The sequence below is a fragment of the Enhydra lutris genome, unplaced genomic scaffold (genome assembly GCF_002288905.1).
Source record: "Enhydra lutris kenyoni isolate GAN:26980312 unplaced genomic scaffold, ASM228890v2 scaffoldscaffold8, whole genome shotgun sequence".
Lineage (NCBI taxonomy): Eukaryota > Metazoa > Chordata > Mammalia > Carnivora > Mustelidae > Enhydra > Enhydra lutris.
In genome coordinates this window covers 1,618,630-1,634,320 of record NW_019154092.1, presented here as the reverse complement: position 1 = coordinate 1,634,320, position 15,691 = coordinate 1,618,630, and the positions used below count along the sequence as shown (strand labels likewise).

The following is a 15,691-nucleotide window of genomic DNA, read 5'->3' as shown; positions in this document are numbered from 1 at the left end:
TTATCTTTTCAGGCTTCAGGGCTCAGTCTGTGCTAACTCAGCTGCCTCAATGTCAGGGTCTCTGAGAGACATGGTAACCATATCCTGCACAGGAAACGGCAGCAACATTGTGGGATGTACCTTAAAATGTACCAGCAACTTCCAGGTCCCCAAAGTCCTCACCTACAAGAACAACAATCAGCCCTTAGGAGTCTGGACTGGTTCTCTGGCTCCAAATTTGGCTTCATGGCCCTCCTGACTATCACTGGGCTCCAGGCTGAGGACAAAGCTAGTTTTTTTTTTTTAATTTTTAAATTTAATTTTATTTTTTTAAGATTTTATTTATTTATTTGACAGACAAAGATCACAAGTAGGCAGAGAGGCAGGCAGAGAGAGGGAAGGAAGCAGGCTCCCTGCTGAGCAGGGAGTCCGACGCAGGGCTCGATTCCAGGACTCTGGGATCATGACCTGAGCCAAAGGCAGAGGCTTTAACCCACTGAGCCACCCAGGCGCACCATAGTTTTGTTTTGTTTTGTTTTTTAAGATTTTATTTATTTATTTGACACAGAGAGAGCACAAGCAGGGGGAGCAAGCAAGCAAGCAGAGACAGAGGGAGAAGCAGGCTTCCCACTGAGCAAGGAGCCCTATGCGGGACTGGATCCCAGGACCCTAGGATCATGACCTGATGTGAAGGCAGACGCTTAACTGACTAAGCCACCCAGGCGCCCCGACAAAGCTAGTTATTACCATCACTCCTATAATATCACATTTAAGCCTGCATGGCTCAGAGCTCCAGACCCTAAAGTAAGTGTGACACAAAACTTTTGGCTCTTATAGCACATTCATGACATCTGCTGGGTAAATTTTACTCTCTTGTCACTGAGATGGTTTGTAAGTCAATTCTGGCATTTTTGTGTTTTTAGTATTTATACCATATGTATGCCCGCTCCACATACATCTCTGTCTTCATGAGGGATGGTGGCATATTGATAACTGTGGTCTTTATACTTGGAAGTCAGTTTGGCTGGACCTAAACTCCTTCACTCATGTTTTCCTTCCTTGAATATCTTAAATATGTCATTCCAGTTTCTTCTGGTATCAAATGTTGCTCTCAATAAGTCTAATCATCTAAAAAAAAAAATAAGTCTAATCATCTGATTTTTCTTTCTCTTGTGATTTTTTTTTTGCCTCAATGCCCAAGTCTATTTCTTTTTCTTTTAAGTTTATTGATTTTATCAGAATACATCTTCGTGTTTGTAACTGGGATGTTTTCTCACGTTCACTGTTTCCCTTGGAATATATGGTTTCAAAGATTTTTTTTTCATATTTAAGACAAATTTTCTTGAATCTGTACTTTTTGTACTTGACTTTGTCCTATTCTCTTGTCTTGGTTTTCCTTTTAAGGGTCTCCTATTATACAGGTGTTGGATCCTTTTAATGTGTGTGTGTGTGTGTGTGTGTGTGTGTGTGTGAGTGTGCACCCGTGCCTATCTTCTAAACTTGTAACTTTTTTCTCAAATATGTTTTGTTAGTCTATTTTATATACTTGAAAGACAAGAATACAGGTGGGAGACTTACATGACCTCTTCTCAACCCTTCCTACAAGGCAGTCATCAAACATCAAGGTGCTGGTGTAAGGAGACAGATCAAAGAAATGTAATAGAGCTTCCAGTCAAGGACAAACATATATAATATCAATTCATTTTTCACAAAGGCACCAGAGCAATTAATAGGAGAAAGCAAACTATTTTCCGTAAGTGGTGTTTGAAACAAACTTCAACTCCCAGAGACTAAAAATAGTTAATGTAAAACGGATAGACAGTAAAGGGCAGTCATCATAAATGTACACATGAGGATTCCATTCATTTTTTAAAAGATTCTATTTACTTATTTGACAGATCATAAGTAGGCAGAGAGGCAGGCAGAGAGAGAGGAGAAAGCAGGCTCCCCTCTGAGCAGAGAGCCCGATGTAGGGCTCGAGCCCAGGACCCTGAGATCATGACCTGAGCCGAAGGCAGAGGCTTTAATCCACTGAGCCACCCAGGTGCCCCTCCATTCATTAAAAAAAAAAAAAAGATTTTTTTTTTTTTATTTATTTGTCAGAGAGAGAGAGAGAGCACAAGCAGGGGGACAGGCAGAGGCAGAAGCAGGCTCACTGCCAAGCAAGAAACTGGATGCAGGACTTGATCCCACAATCCTGGAATCATGACCTGAGCCAAAGGCAGATGCTTAACTGAGCCACCCAGGCAATGCTGATGGTTCCATTCACATACAAACACCTATGTTGGGCCGCCAGGGGTCCAGAGCTGTCTTCCAGCCCCCTCCCAAGGCCATCCTTCACAGGACCATCTCCCAGGCAGAATGCAGGGAGGGCAGGCACAGCACAGAGGAGGGGAGCTGATTTGCACAAAGAGAACCTCCCTGTCTCACTGGGGTGATAGGAGAGACTGGAGGCTACTCATCTCCAGCTGTGGGGCCTCATAGGTGGGATTAGTATTAGGTCTTTAAATGCTTAGAAAAATTCAGTAGCGAAGCCATCTAGACATAGATTTTCTTTGTGGGAAAATTTTAAGTTAGAGATTCTATTTCTTTAGCAGATGCCAAGACATTTAGAAATACCAAAACCTGGAAACAACTCAAAGGCACATAGGTGAGACTGAATGACTGATTCCCATGATGAATGTTACATAGCAGTGAAAATGAATGATGTCCAAACAAGAACAGAGATAAATTTTAGTCATACAATGTTGAATGAAAAAGCACACTCCAGGGGCTCCTGGGTGGCTCAGATGGTTAAGCATCTGCTTTCGGCTTGGGTCATGATCTTGCAGGTCCTAGGATGGAGCCCCACATCGGGCTCCCTGGTCACTGGGGAGTCTGCTTCTCCCTCTGCTCCTCCCCCTGCTCATGATTTCTCTGTCTCTTTCTTTCTCTCTCAAATAAATAAGCAAAATCTTTTAAACACACACACACACACACACACACACACACACACTCCAAGAACATTAATACAGCCTGATATCCTTTTTGTAAAAGTTCAGATACAATTAAAACTGCACAGTAAATTATGCTGTTTAGGTAAACACATTGCTGTGCTCTGAAGGTTTGTGCCTCCCCTCCTCTCTGCCCATTCCCTATGTTGACATTCTAACCTCCAGAGATGATGATATTAGGAGGTGGGCCTTTGGGAGATGTCTGGGTTGTGAGGGTAGAGCCCTCACAAAGGGAATTAGTGTCTTATATATTCCTATCCCCTTCCACCACGTGAGGACACAGTAAGAAGGTGTGAGCTATGAACCAGGAAGAGAGACGTCATGAAACATGACCCTGCTGGTGCCTTGATCTTGGACTTCCCAGCCTCCAGAACTGTGAGCAATACATTTCTGTTGTTATAAGCTAGCCAGCCTCTGGCATTTTGTTATATTAGCCTGAATAGACGAAGATACATATCTGTTATATTATTTGTGATAAAGAAGAAGAAAATGATAAACATAAAATTCAGAAATGTGGCGGGATGGGTAGGGGTCTGGAATAGGGGTGGACACAGAAGAAGCTGTAAGCTATTCCAGTTCTCGGGTTAGACAGTGGGCTCACAGGCCTTCACTGTATTCTTTTACTTATTTATTTATTGTTTATTTATGAGAGAGAGTAAGTGAAAGAGCAGGGAAGGAGCAGAGTGAGAGGGACAAGCACACTCCATGCTGAGCACGGAACCCAATTTGGGGCTCGATCTCATAACCCTGAGATCATGACCTCCACTGAAATCAAGAGTTCAGTGGTTAACCGACTGCCCCACGCAGACACCCCAAGCCTTCACTGTAGTCTAACATACAAATAAATAAAAGAGGAGAAAAGGAAAAGAACCCTTTCATCATCAGTCCTAAACATAATGAGAAAAGAAGACAGCAGCAACCCAAGGGCACTGGCCGGCTCTATTAGTAGAGCACCCAACTCTTGATCTCAGCATTGTAAGTTTGAGCCCCATGTTGGGTGTAGAGATTACTTACAAATAAAATCTAAAAAAAAAAAAAAAGAAAGAAAGAAGAAAAGAACAACCCATCACCAACAAGTGAGTTTCATCCCACAAATTGAAAAAGAGTTCAGTGTTAGGAATTTATAACTAATTCCACATTAGTAGCTCAAAGGAGAAAACCCATAAGCTCATTATGGAGGGGAAAATACATTTTAAAGATCAGAAATGACAGCAAGGATGAATCTTGGTTGGTTATGGTTTATTAAAGCTGGAAATGGTTTAAATCAGTGCTGTCCAATAGAAATAGAATGTGAGCCACAAATGAGAATTACCTACATAAAAGAGCTATAGGGGTGTATGGGTGGCTCAGTTGGTTAAACCTCTGCCTTCAGCTCAGGTCATGATCCTTGGGTCCTGGGATTGAGCCCTGCATCAGGCTCCTGAGTGGGGAGCCCGCTTCTCCCTCTCCCTCTCCCTCTGCCTACCCTAACCCCTCATGCTCTCTCCCTCACTCTTTTTTCTCTCTCAAATAAATAAATAAAATCTTTTTTAAAAAGAGCTATAAAGAAACAGGTGTAAGTAATTTTTATATTTTATTTAACCCTGTATATCCAGAATAGTATAATTTAAACATGTAATCCCTGTAAAAATATTAAATTTAAATAATTAAATATTTATTTTAGGTAAATATAAAATTGAACATTTAACATTCTTTTTTTCATACTAAACTTTCAAAGTCTAGTGTGTATTTCAAGTGCCCAGCATATCTCAATTTGGATCGGCTACATTTCCAGTGCTCAGCAGCAACATGGGACTAGCGGCTGCCAGATTAGACAGCAGGGTTGAAATAAACAGAATTAGGGGAATTCTTAAATAAATTTGGGTATAAATGCCCCAAATATGATGGATTATTATACTGACCTCAAAATTACTTTTTGAAATTTGAATAAAATGGTATTTGTGGTAGACTATTAATTTGGAGAAACAAACTAAAATTGCAGAATACAAAACTGCATCGAAGAACGTAACATTGATTGACTGCACTGAAGCTTTCCTTCTCCTGGGCCCGGACAGGGGACTCCTGTCACATTTCACAGTGCCACCCCCAGAAGTGGGCAGAGCTTAAAGAGTCTCGGAAGCCCAAATGTTTCTCAGGGTTTCAGGAGAAAGAGCTCTTGGGATCCTCTCCTGTGACCTGGACTGAGCGCATCCTCACATTCCTTTTTGCACAAAACAAATAATTGAAGAATCACCAGAATGAGCAGGTATATTCTGTGAACACCAGCAAAACACCCATGTAAATAAATGGTGCAAACATGAATTTCCTGCACAAGAGAAGCTGCCTTCCTGTCTCCCCTAAAATATCTAAGGATAGCCTAGTGATAAAGTGGGGGGCAATATAAATACTAATTCTTTTTTTTTCCTTTTTAAGATTTTATTTATTTGAGAGAGAGAGACCGAGGGAGCACAAGCAGGGGGAGGGCCAGAGGGAAAGGGACAAGCAGACACTCCACCTAGCGGAAAGCCCTATGTGGGGCTCAATCCCAGGACCCTGGGATCATGACCTGAGCCAAAGGCAGTTGCTTAATGGGTTGAGCCGCCCAGGCTCCCCTAAATAGTAATTCTTTTAATCTAGTGAAATAAAAAGAAAAGCAGACCACAGTACTATATGGAATGATGAATACTGTGGATTTAAATTCTTCATAGCATTTTTCTTTTCTTTTTTATTGAAGTATAATTAACAGGGGCGCCTGGGTGGCTCAGTGGGTTAAAGCCTCTGCCTTCGGCTCAGGTCATGATCCCAGGGTCCTGGAATCGAGCCCCGAGTAGGGCTCTCTGCTCGGCAGGGAGACTGCTTCCTCCTCTCTCTCTGCCTGCCTCTCTGCCTACTTGTGATGTCTGTCAAATAAATAAATAAATAAATCTTTAAAAAAATATTTCATCTATTTTAGAGCAAGAGAGTATGCACAATTGGGGGAAGGGGCAGAGGGTGAGAATCTCAAGCAGACTCCACGCTGAGTGCAGAGCCTGACTCAGAGCTCAATCTCGCAACCCCGAGATCATGACCTGAGCTGAAACCCAGAGTTGGAGGTTTAACTGACAGTGCCATCTAAGTGCTCCATAATACCTGTAGTATTAATTTTGGAGCATGGCTAAATACTTGTGCTTTCATGCCTAAGAATAACAAACAAAAATGATGCCTGGGAAAATGAGCAGAGAATGGGGAGATGAAATGTTACTGTCTAGGGGTGCCTGGGTGGCTCAGTGGGTTAAGCCTCTGTCTTTGGCTTAGGTCATGATCTCAGGGTCCTGGGATCTGGCCCCACATCGGGCTCCTGGCTCAGCAGGGAGCATGCTTCTCCCTCTCCCTCTGCCTGCTGCTCCCCCTGCTTGTGCTCTCTCTCTCAAATAAATAAAGAGAAACTTATTTTTAAAAAAGAGAAAATGTTACTATCTAATATGAAGCTACAAAAGGCTAAGACAGCAGTACAGAGATCACTGGAAATGACAGTAGGAAGACTGACCTCTAAGAGCTCACCGTGTTAATTACATCTGCCAACGTCTACCCATTCACATCTTCTCTTGTTCTCACATTCATCCAGTATTTATGTGATGATCTATTAATTGCCAGGCATTGTAGATACAGCAGTGAATAGAACAGACAAACCCATCTACCCTCTTGTGGCTTATATTCTAGTGATCTGTGGTACTTACCTTGGAGAAAAATACAGAGAATACATAGCACAGTGAACAATCCAGGGCCACCACAACTTCTATCATCCTGTTGGTTTTAGGTCTCCAACAATCAAGAATCAGGGCTTGAGTGAAAGACCCATCCACTAGTTCATTACTCAATAGTTCCCTATATGCCCCCGGCTGACTTTGCCAAATGCTAATCACATGCCCAAAGAATGCGGGCCACACCCCTGTGAAATAGTATTGGTCTCTGCCCCCGGTTCCTGCTGTTATTTATTTTTTGACTCTGGTTCTTCATACAGAACTAAATCTCTTGAAATCTCTTGGAAAAAAAAAAAAAAAAGAAAGACCTCGTGTGACTAGATGTTTGGAACTTTCAGTTCTACCCCCATCTTCGGAGGAGAAGATGGGCTGGAGATCAAGTTAATGATCATGTTGATATGACAAAGCCTCTGGAAAAAACCGTAAAGTATGGGGTCAGAGAGCTTCCAGGTTGGTGAACCCAGGTTGGCCCGGGATCCATCCAGAACTCACCCTCTGTATTTCTTCATCTAGTTCTTCCACTGTATCCTTTTTCATATCCTCGATTATGGAATGCCCAGGGAAATGTGTTTCCCTGGTTTCTGTGAGCCATTCTAGAAAATCGATGAACTGAAGAAGGCACTGTAGGAGTCTCAATTTATAGCCAACGGGTCAGACATACTGGCAACCACCTGGAACTTGCAATTGGGATCTGAAGTGGGAGCAGCTTATGGGACTGAGCTCTTCACCTGTGGGACGTACCATTAAATGTGGGTAGTGAGCCAGAACTGAGTTGAACTGTAGCACACCCAGCTGGTGTTGGAGCATTGGTTGCTCTGGGAGAAGACCAACACATCTGCTTGAGGAAGTTTTCTGTGTGAGGAGGAGAGGAGAAACACAAGAATTTTTTCTTCCCAACTGCTAATGATGCAGGGCACCGGGTATCTCTACAGCTGTGGTGTGTGTGGTGTTCTGGGGTGCACGAAGTGCTGGGAGCCCCTGCTTCCACAGTTAGGAGTTTCTGTGGAGCTGGCATCTCTGGGGACCATTCGTGTTTGGCGGTGGCTGTGGGCAGGTGCTGGCTGCAGCAGTGAGGATACTTAGAGAGTCGAGAGGGCGATTTGGAAGCAAGGAATATCTTGGTGAGAAGACCATCTGGCCTTGGGTGAGCTCACCACCACAGCAACGTCCCTTCTCTAGGGCAGCAGTAGGCATCCATTCTGTCCCTCCTTGCCAACTGAAACCTTTGGATTTCTCCTTCCCCACCTTCTTTTTCTACTCTCCCTCTCCTCCTTTCTCTCTTGTGGCTGAAGCCTGACATGAGGCTTACGTGCTCTGTGCACCTGCTTCTTCCTCCTAGGGACCCCCGGGGATGCACTTGCCACTCTGAACCAAGACGGGAAAGGAAACACTGGCACTTACTGAAAAGGACCTACCTGGCCACCACTCTTCCAAAGGGTTTCCATGGATCCTCTTAAAGAGTTTTCCCACAAGCCTTGCAGCGAGGCACCACTGACCATTACTTTTTGGTGCAGGAGCCTTGAAAAGTCTCTTTTCCAAATGTCAAATGCCTTCGAGAAAGATGAATTTGTAAGATGCATCACACAGGAAAGAAAAAGACCACCACCAATAAAACTGTGACACCCAGTGAAGGTAAGGCTCATAATGATTCTGAGCTTTCAATCTCTGATGTATCCATTGATGTATAGTGAGCAGGATTCCTTGGAGGCTGGATGTACAGTGTTAAAAGGTGAGTATAGTGTTAAAAGATAATTTTCTGGCCAATAAGCACATGAAAAAGATGCGGAGCATCACTAATCATTATGGGGACATGCAAATCGAAATGATAATGAGATACTACCTCACACGCATTAGGATGGCTAATATCAAAAAGCCAGCAACTAACAAGTGTTGGAGAGGATACAGATAAATTGGAACACTTGTGCACTATTCGTGAGAATGTGAAATTAGTGGAAATTAGTGGGAATGTAAAGTGGTATAGCTATTATGGAAAACAGTACGGTGATTCCTCAAAAATTAAAATTAGATCCAGGAATTTTATTTCTGGGTATATACCCCAAAGAATTGAAAGGAGGATCTTGAAGAATATTTGTACAGCCATAGCCGTAAGAACATTTATTAACAATAGTCAAAAGGCAGAAGCAGCTCAAGTGTCCATCAGTGGATGAAGGGGTAAACACTTATTTCAGTCTTAAGAAGAAAGGGAATTCTAAAAAAAGGCGGGGGAGGTAATTCTAACGCATGCTAAAACATGGGTGAATCTTGAGGACACTAGGCTAAATGAAATAAGCCAGTCACAAAAGGACAAATACTGTAAGATTCCACTTGTAGGGACCCACTTGTACCCCCTGAGTTGGAGTGAAGATTATTTTAAACTGAAGACATTTGACATACAGCAGAGGCAGACGCAGAAGCCTTCTGGAGCTTTCCTTTACCTGATTAAAGGCAGATCCTTCAGAGAGTGAAGCTGCCATAAATTCCCTCTTTGGGGGAGGTTCACTCCCGGCTTAGACCACTTGCATCTGAGAATCTGCATAAGCAAACATGATCACAGTATCCTACCTTGCATTTGTTTCCCTAAAAGCCCATTAGTCCTGCCCAGAAAATCTCTTTCTTCTCCATCTCTTTCAACCCTATTAGGTTGGTATATAAATCTCTAGCTCCAGCTCTTCAGGCAGCCTCCCCCATCTGAATGCCCTGCCTGAATGTGCCAATCGATCTTGTCTTTTCTCCTGTGAATCTGTCAGTTAATTGGCAGGCTATCTGAATTGGTAGGAAGTTCTTCCTCCCAGCACACTTACATAAGATGTCTAGAGTAGTCTAATTCATAGAGACAGAAAGTAAAATGGTGGTTGCCAGGAGCTTAGGTGATAGACGAAGGCAGGCTTATTACTTAATGGGAACAGTTTTGGTTTCGTAAGGCGAAAAAGTTCTGGAAGGTGGATGGTGATGATGGTTGCAGAATAAAGTGAATGTGAGTAATGCCACCGACCTGAATATCTAAAAACAACAACAACAACAACAAAAAAAACAAAAACCAACCTTTTAATTTCAGGCCCATCTGGATAATTCAAGATGATATCCTCATTTCAAGTTTCTCAACCTAATTACATTTGCCATGACCCTTTTCCCAAATAAGGTTAACATTCACAGGTTCCTGGGAGTTTTAAGTAAAAAAACAAAACAAAACAAAACCTGTTAAGATGGCAAATTTTATGTATATTTTACAATTCAGAAGAGATGATTTTCAAAAAAACGGTAAAATCACGACTCATGCAGATATAAAAATGAACAAGTGCTAAAGATTTTATTTAACTGGTTAGTGAGATGGGGAGGTGTTACAGTCAGTTCTAAGGAGAAACAAATGTGCAAAGGAAGGTAAAACTGGACTCCGGCGGGAGGGAAGTCAGTTGAATAGGACAGAATGTACGTGTCTAGAGACAAGAATGATTTTGCGTTGCTATTAGTTGTCTTTCAAAGTAGCTCGAGAACAATGAATGAGGGGTGCCTGGGTGGCTCAGTCCTTAAGTGTCTGCCTTCGGCTCAGGTCATGATCCCAGGGTCCTGCTCCACAGAAGCCTGCTTCTTCCTCTCCCACTACCCCTGCTTGTGTTCCCTCTCTCGCTGTGACTCTCTCTGTCAAATAAATAAATAAAATCTTAAACAAAAACAACAATAATGAAAGACTAGAAAACAATGAAGACTGGACAGGTAAGATCTGAGCAATGCAGCTTTTCACTGAAGTACATTTTTTCCATCAATTACAGGATGGGGTCTGTCCTTCAGCTAGCTCATTCATCCCAAGCCACACTAGATTCAAGTTTGGAGTCCAACACAGATCCAAACTGACAGAGCTATTTCACTAAAAAATCCCCAAACACAAATTGACAAGATGGCCTCTAAAAATTAGAGACAAATCTCACTGATAAATATCAATGCAATGGCACTGTGCAGCACATGAAAATAAGAATAGTGTTTGACTAGGGCACCTGGGTTGGCTCAGTGGGTTAAGCCTCTGCCTTCGGCTCAGGTCATGATCTCGGGTCCTGTGACTGAGCCCTGTGTGGGGCTCTCTGCTCGGTGGGGAGCCTGCTCCCCGCTTCTCTCTGCCTGCCTCTCTGCCTACTTGTGATCTCTCTCTCTGTCAAATAAACAAATAAAATCTTAAAAAAAAAAAAAGGATAGCATTTGACTGAGAAATACTAGAAATGCAAAGACAGTCCAATATGAAGACATCTTTTAACAAAATTCACCATATTAATGACACAAAAGAGGGAAAAAAATCCCACATAATCATCTCCATAAAGGAGAAAAAATGTAAAGGACTCATACACTCAATAATCTGACATTTGGATAAAGGTGTGTTAACAACATTTATTTCTGGGTTATTTATAGTTTGAAATTGAAAATAACCGTCAATAAGAGTTATGATAGAATATCAGTATTTAAGATGATAATGAATCTTTTAAAAATAAAATAATTTAGACAGCCAATTTTTTTTTATATACAAAGAATGTTACTATGTAAGTGACCTTGATGTTCCCAAAACTCCGCTGTTTGGAGGAGATGGGCACAAGAGCTGCCAGATGGCTAGCTTGCTGAAAGACCCACTGGCCATCATCATCATTGGGGACACGGGTACAAGAAAGGCCATCGTAACTGAGCTCCTGCAGCTGGGGTGTAATGTGGTCACTTCATCTTGTAGCTTTGATGAATTAAAATCTATTGCAGATGAACTGAAGGCTAGCCTGCCCCCCGCCAACCAGGCTCAGGTCAATCCCATAAAACACATCTGTAAAGAAGAGGAGGCAAACAATTTGGTCAAATCCATCTTGGATATTTATGGTGAGACCCTATTTTTTGGTTAACAGTGGAGGTTCATGACTCCTGCAAGACACCTCAGTGCAAAGGGACATCGCCTGCTGGCATTGAAACTGACTTGACGGGCACCTCCTACAGGTGCAAAGCAGTTTACAACTCCTGGGTAAAAGAGCATGGAGGATCCATTGTCATGATTATTATCCTTACTAAAAATGGATTTCCAGGATTTGTGCATAGTGGGGCTGCCAGAGCAGGTGTTTACAAGCTCACCAAATCCTTCGCTATGGAATAGGCGAGCAGTTGAGTAAGGAAGGATCAGCTGTGTTGGACTTGGAGTCACTTATTTCCTGACTGCTGCTGACTACTACGATCCTTTGGCAAAACGCTTATTTGGAGAGTTCTTTAAGAAAAGGCTCAACCCGGGGCGCCTGGGTGGCTCAGTGGGTTAAGCCGCTGCCTTCGGCTCACGTCGTGATCTCGGAGTCCTGGGATCGAGCCCCGCATCGAGCCCCGCATCGAGCCCCGCATCGGGCTCTCTGCTCTCTAGGGGAGCCTGCTTCCTCCTCTCTCTCTCTGCCTGCCTCTCTGCCTGCTTGTGATCTCTCTGTCAAATAAATAAATAAAATCTTTAAAAAAAAAAAAAAAGAAGAAAAGGCTCAACCCACTGAGCCACCCAGGTGCCCCTACAGTGGCTCATTTTTGATGGTGAATACTTTTGGATCCATAAAGCTTTCTGGTAATTATTGATGTGTGGTTTTTTTTTTGTTCATGAAGTCAAATGTGTATAAAGCCTCTTAATCCAAAAGAAAAATAAAGTTACATGTAATAATTTTTTTTATTATGTAGTGTGTTTGATTCTATTAAGATACATATGCTCTAAACAAGCCTTAAAGGCAAAACAGCAACATGTTATGGTGGCTGGTTTTCACTCTCTTCACACAGTGCTGGAAACATTTCTTTCAAATGGCTTGTCGGTACTTCCCTTTGGCTCAGGGATTGGGGCAATGGTTGGAAGGAAGTGTACATGAAGTTCTTTTTGTGATAAACTGTAAGCAGGCATACATCCAGCCAGAAGCCTTCCAGACTGGTGAGAAAGTGATATAAAGACATGAAAAGAGGAGCACCTGGGTGGCTCAGTCATTAAGCATCTGCCTTCGGCTCAGGTCATGATCCCGGGATCCTGGGATCAAGCCCCGCATCGGGCTCCCTGCTCAGCGGGGAGCCTGCTTCCTCCTCTCCCACTTCCCCTGCTTGTGTTCCCTCTCTTGCTGTGTCTCTCTCTGTCAAATAAATAAATGAATAAATAAATCTTTTTTAAAAAGTGGAGAGCAAAAAGAAAATGGAACCGAATGACTATCAAATTTCTACCCAGTATAGCACATTTGAGACTTACAACAGTAGCTCTAAAAGCTCACATGAAGCACATTTAGTATCAGTTTGTAACCATTAACTCATCTAATCTTCACACACACGTACACACACTCTTTGAGGTATGTAGCACCTTATTCCATTTTATAGCTGAGGAATGCTTTACTTGAGGTCACGCAGCTAGTAACTGAAGCTAGGCATTCCTAACATTGCACACTCTTCTCTCCCTTGCAAGGGCCTCAACTCAGAGGGCAGTTCTGAGGATTTGGTGGGCTAAGTCACATTTGTTTCCTTAGCCCCGTGCCTGCCACGTGCTAAGTAGTCATTAAATTATAGCTATTATTATTAAATTATTAATAATAGTGTTTACTTGTGCATATCGGGGGTTCCATGGAGGGAATGACTTTCCAACCATTGTGTTCAATCCATGTACTTCAGTATCACATGGCACACAAGTGAGAATACCTTCAACTTTATGATTCCACTAACCCCTAGTCTTAACAGACTAGGAAAATAGAAGCACTCACAGCTGAAAATTTTTAACTCCTCAGTTAGTGAAATTCTGGGTCAGGATGATGTGGTAAGAGAGTAATGAGCTAATGGGGCCATCCTAGTTGCTGGACTCCACGATGGCAGGACTGTGGGACGGGCACCACATTCTGGAGTGTGGCTCTCAGCACTTGCAGTCCGGAAATTAAATTTAGAAGGTATCCGGAGAATTATTCAAGCTCTTGGAAATTATTAAAATGAAAAATGAACCAAACTAACCAAACAACGAATCTTTAAATCACATTGTCAATTATGTGTGTATAATTAGAGATACACCTCTAATTATATATACACCTCTCCTAAAATGGGCAATTCTAACCCCTTATTGCTCTGGCAATGAGAACAAATTCTTGCTCCCAGGTTGTCCATAGGAAATCCCTTCCATAACCAGAGCTCTTCATCTCCAAATCCTACCAAAGCCTAGTATGTGTTTTATTTTTCTGTAGCCTAGTATGTGTTTTATTTTTCTGTAGCATTTATCACTACCCAAATTATCTTATTTCCAAGATTGGCTGCCTTCCTCTGCTAGAATGGCAGGTTCTTGGATGTTTGTTCATCACCATATTCCTGACTTGTAGAACAGAGCTTGACACACACTAGAAACTCAATATATGTTTGAATGAATGAATGTAATCTGGAGGTTGTAAATTCAAGTTACATGAAAGTCAACTCAAACTTCTTTCCCTTAACGGAGAGTAACTCACTTGTAACTCAGCTGAGTCAGTTCTGCTCTCAGGAGTCCTCCTTAAAATACAATTTATTAGGTTTCAGTGGAGTAACAGAATAACTTGATTTCTGCTTCTCCTTACCACTCATTAGAAAGAAAGCATGAGAGATAGGTGAGGACTGGCTATGGCAATAGGGTGTGAAGTCCATTCATTTCCTTATCCTTTTAACGCATAAATTTTTTTAAAAAGATTTTATTTATTTATTTGAGAGAGAGACAGTGAGAGAGAGCATGAGCGAGGAGAAGGTCAGAGAGAGAAGCAGACTCCCCGAGGAGCTGGAGCCCGATGCGGGACTCGATCCCGGGACTCCAGGATCATGACCTGAGCCGAAGGCAGTCGTCCAACCAACTGAGCCACCTAGGCGTCCCTTAACGCATAAATTTTTTTAAAAAGATTTTTATTTATTTGACACACAGAGAGAGAGATCACAAGGAGGCAGAGAGGCGGGCAGAGAGAGAGGGAAGAACCAGGCTCCCTGCCGAGCAGAGAGCCTGATGCAGGGCTTAGATCCCAGGACCCTGAGATCATGACCTGAACCGAAGGCAGAGGCTTAACCCGCTGAGCCACCCAGGTGTGCCAACACATAAATTTCTTAAACTCCTATCACTGTTAGCATCTTGTTAGATGTTGGATAAGGGTGTGTTTGGGGGGGGGGGTCCTGCTGCCTCATTACTCAGTAACAAAAAAATCAAAAAGCAAAATTTTAATTGTCTTTCTAGCCAAAGGAAAATGCCCTTCAATGAAAACTGCTCCATATAGCTGCTGTATCAAGAGATACACAAGTGAGAATACCTTCAACTTTGTGATTCCACAAAGTTGTAATTACCTTGGGTACAAAGCAGTTACTCATATAAGGTGGGGGGATTTCTGCCCAGAGACTGCTAACACAGGTGTGGGAAGTTCAGGAATGCTCTGCAGAGCACGCAGACAACCTTATTTTTTATTTCCTCTATTTTTAATATTCCTTATTTTTAACTGGAAGCAAACAAAGCTTATTATATTAATATTTTTTAAAAGATTTTGTTTAGGGTCGCCTGGGTGGCTCAGTGGGTTAAAGCCTCTGCCTTCGGCTCAGGTCATGATCTCAGGGTCCTGGGATGGAGCCCGCATCGGGCTCTCTGCTCAGCGGGGTGCCTGCCTCTCTGCCTACTTGTGACCTCTGTCTGTCAAATAAATGAATAAAATCTTAAAAAAAAAAGATTTTGTTTATTTGACAGACAGAGGTCACAAGTAGGCAGAGAGGTGGGCAGAGAGAGAGGAAGGGAAGCAGGCTCACCGCTGAGCAGAGAGCCAATGTGGGGCTCCATCCCAGGACCCTGAGATCATGACCTGAGCCGAAGGCAGAGGCTTTAATCCACTGAGCCACCCAGGAGCCCCAGTATATTCATTTTTTTTTAAAATTTAATTTTATTTATTTTTTTAAACATATATTTTTATCCCCAGGGGTACAAGTCTGTGAATCGCCAGGTTTACACATTTCACAGCACTCACCATAGCACATACCCTCCCCAATGTCCATAACCCCCTCCCCCCA

General features: G+C 42.6%; 1 pseudogene; it reads left to right on the top strand.

The window, feature by feature from the left end:
• The window catches only part of LOC111142669, a 42,214-nt pseudogene that overhangs the window by 2,024 nt on the left and 24,499 nt on the right, over nucleotides 1-15,691 (top strand).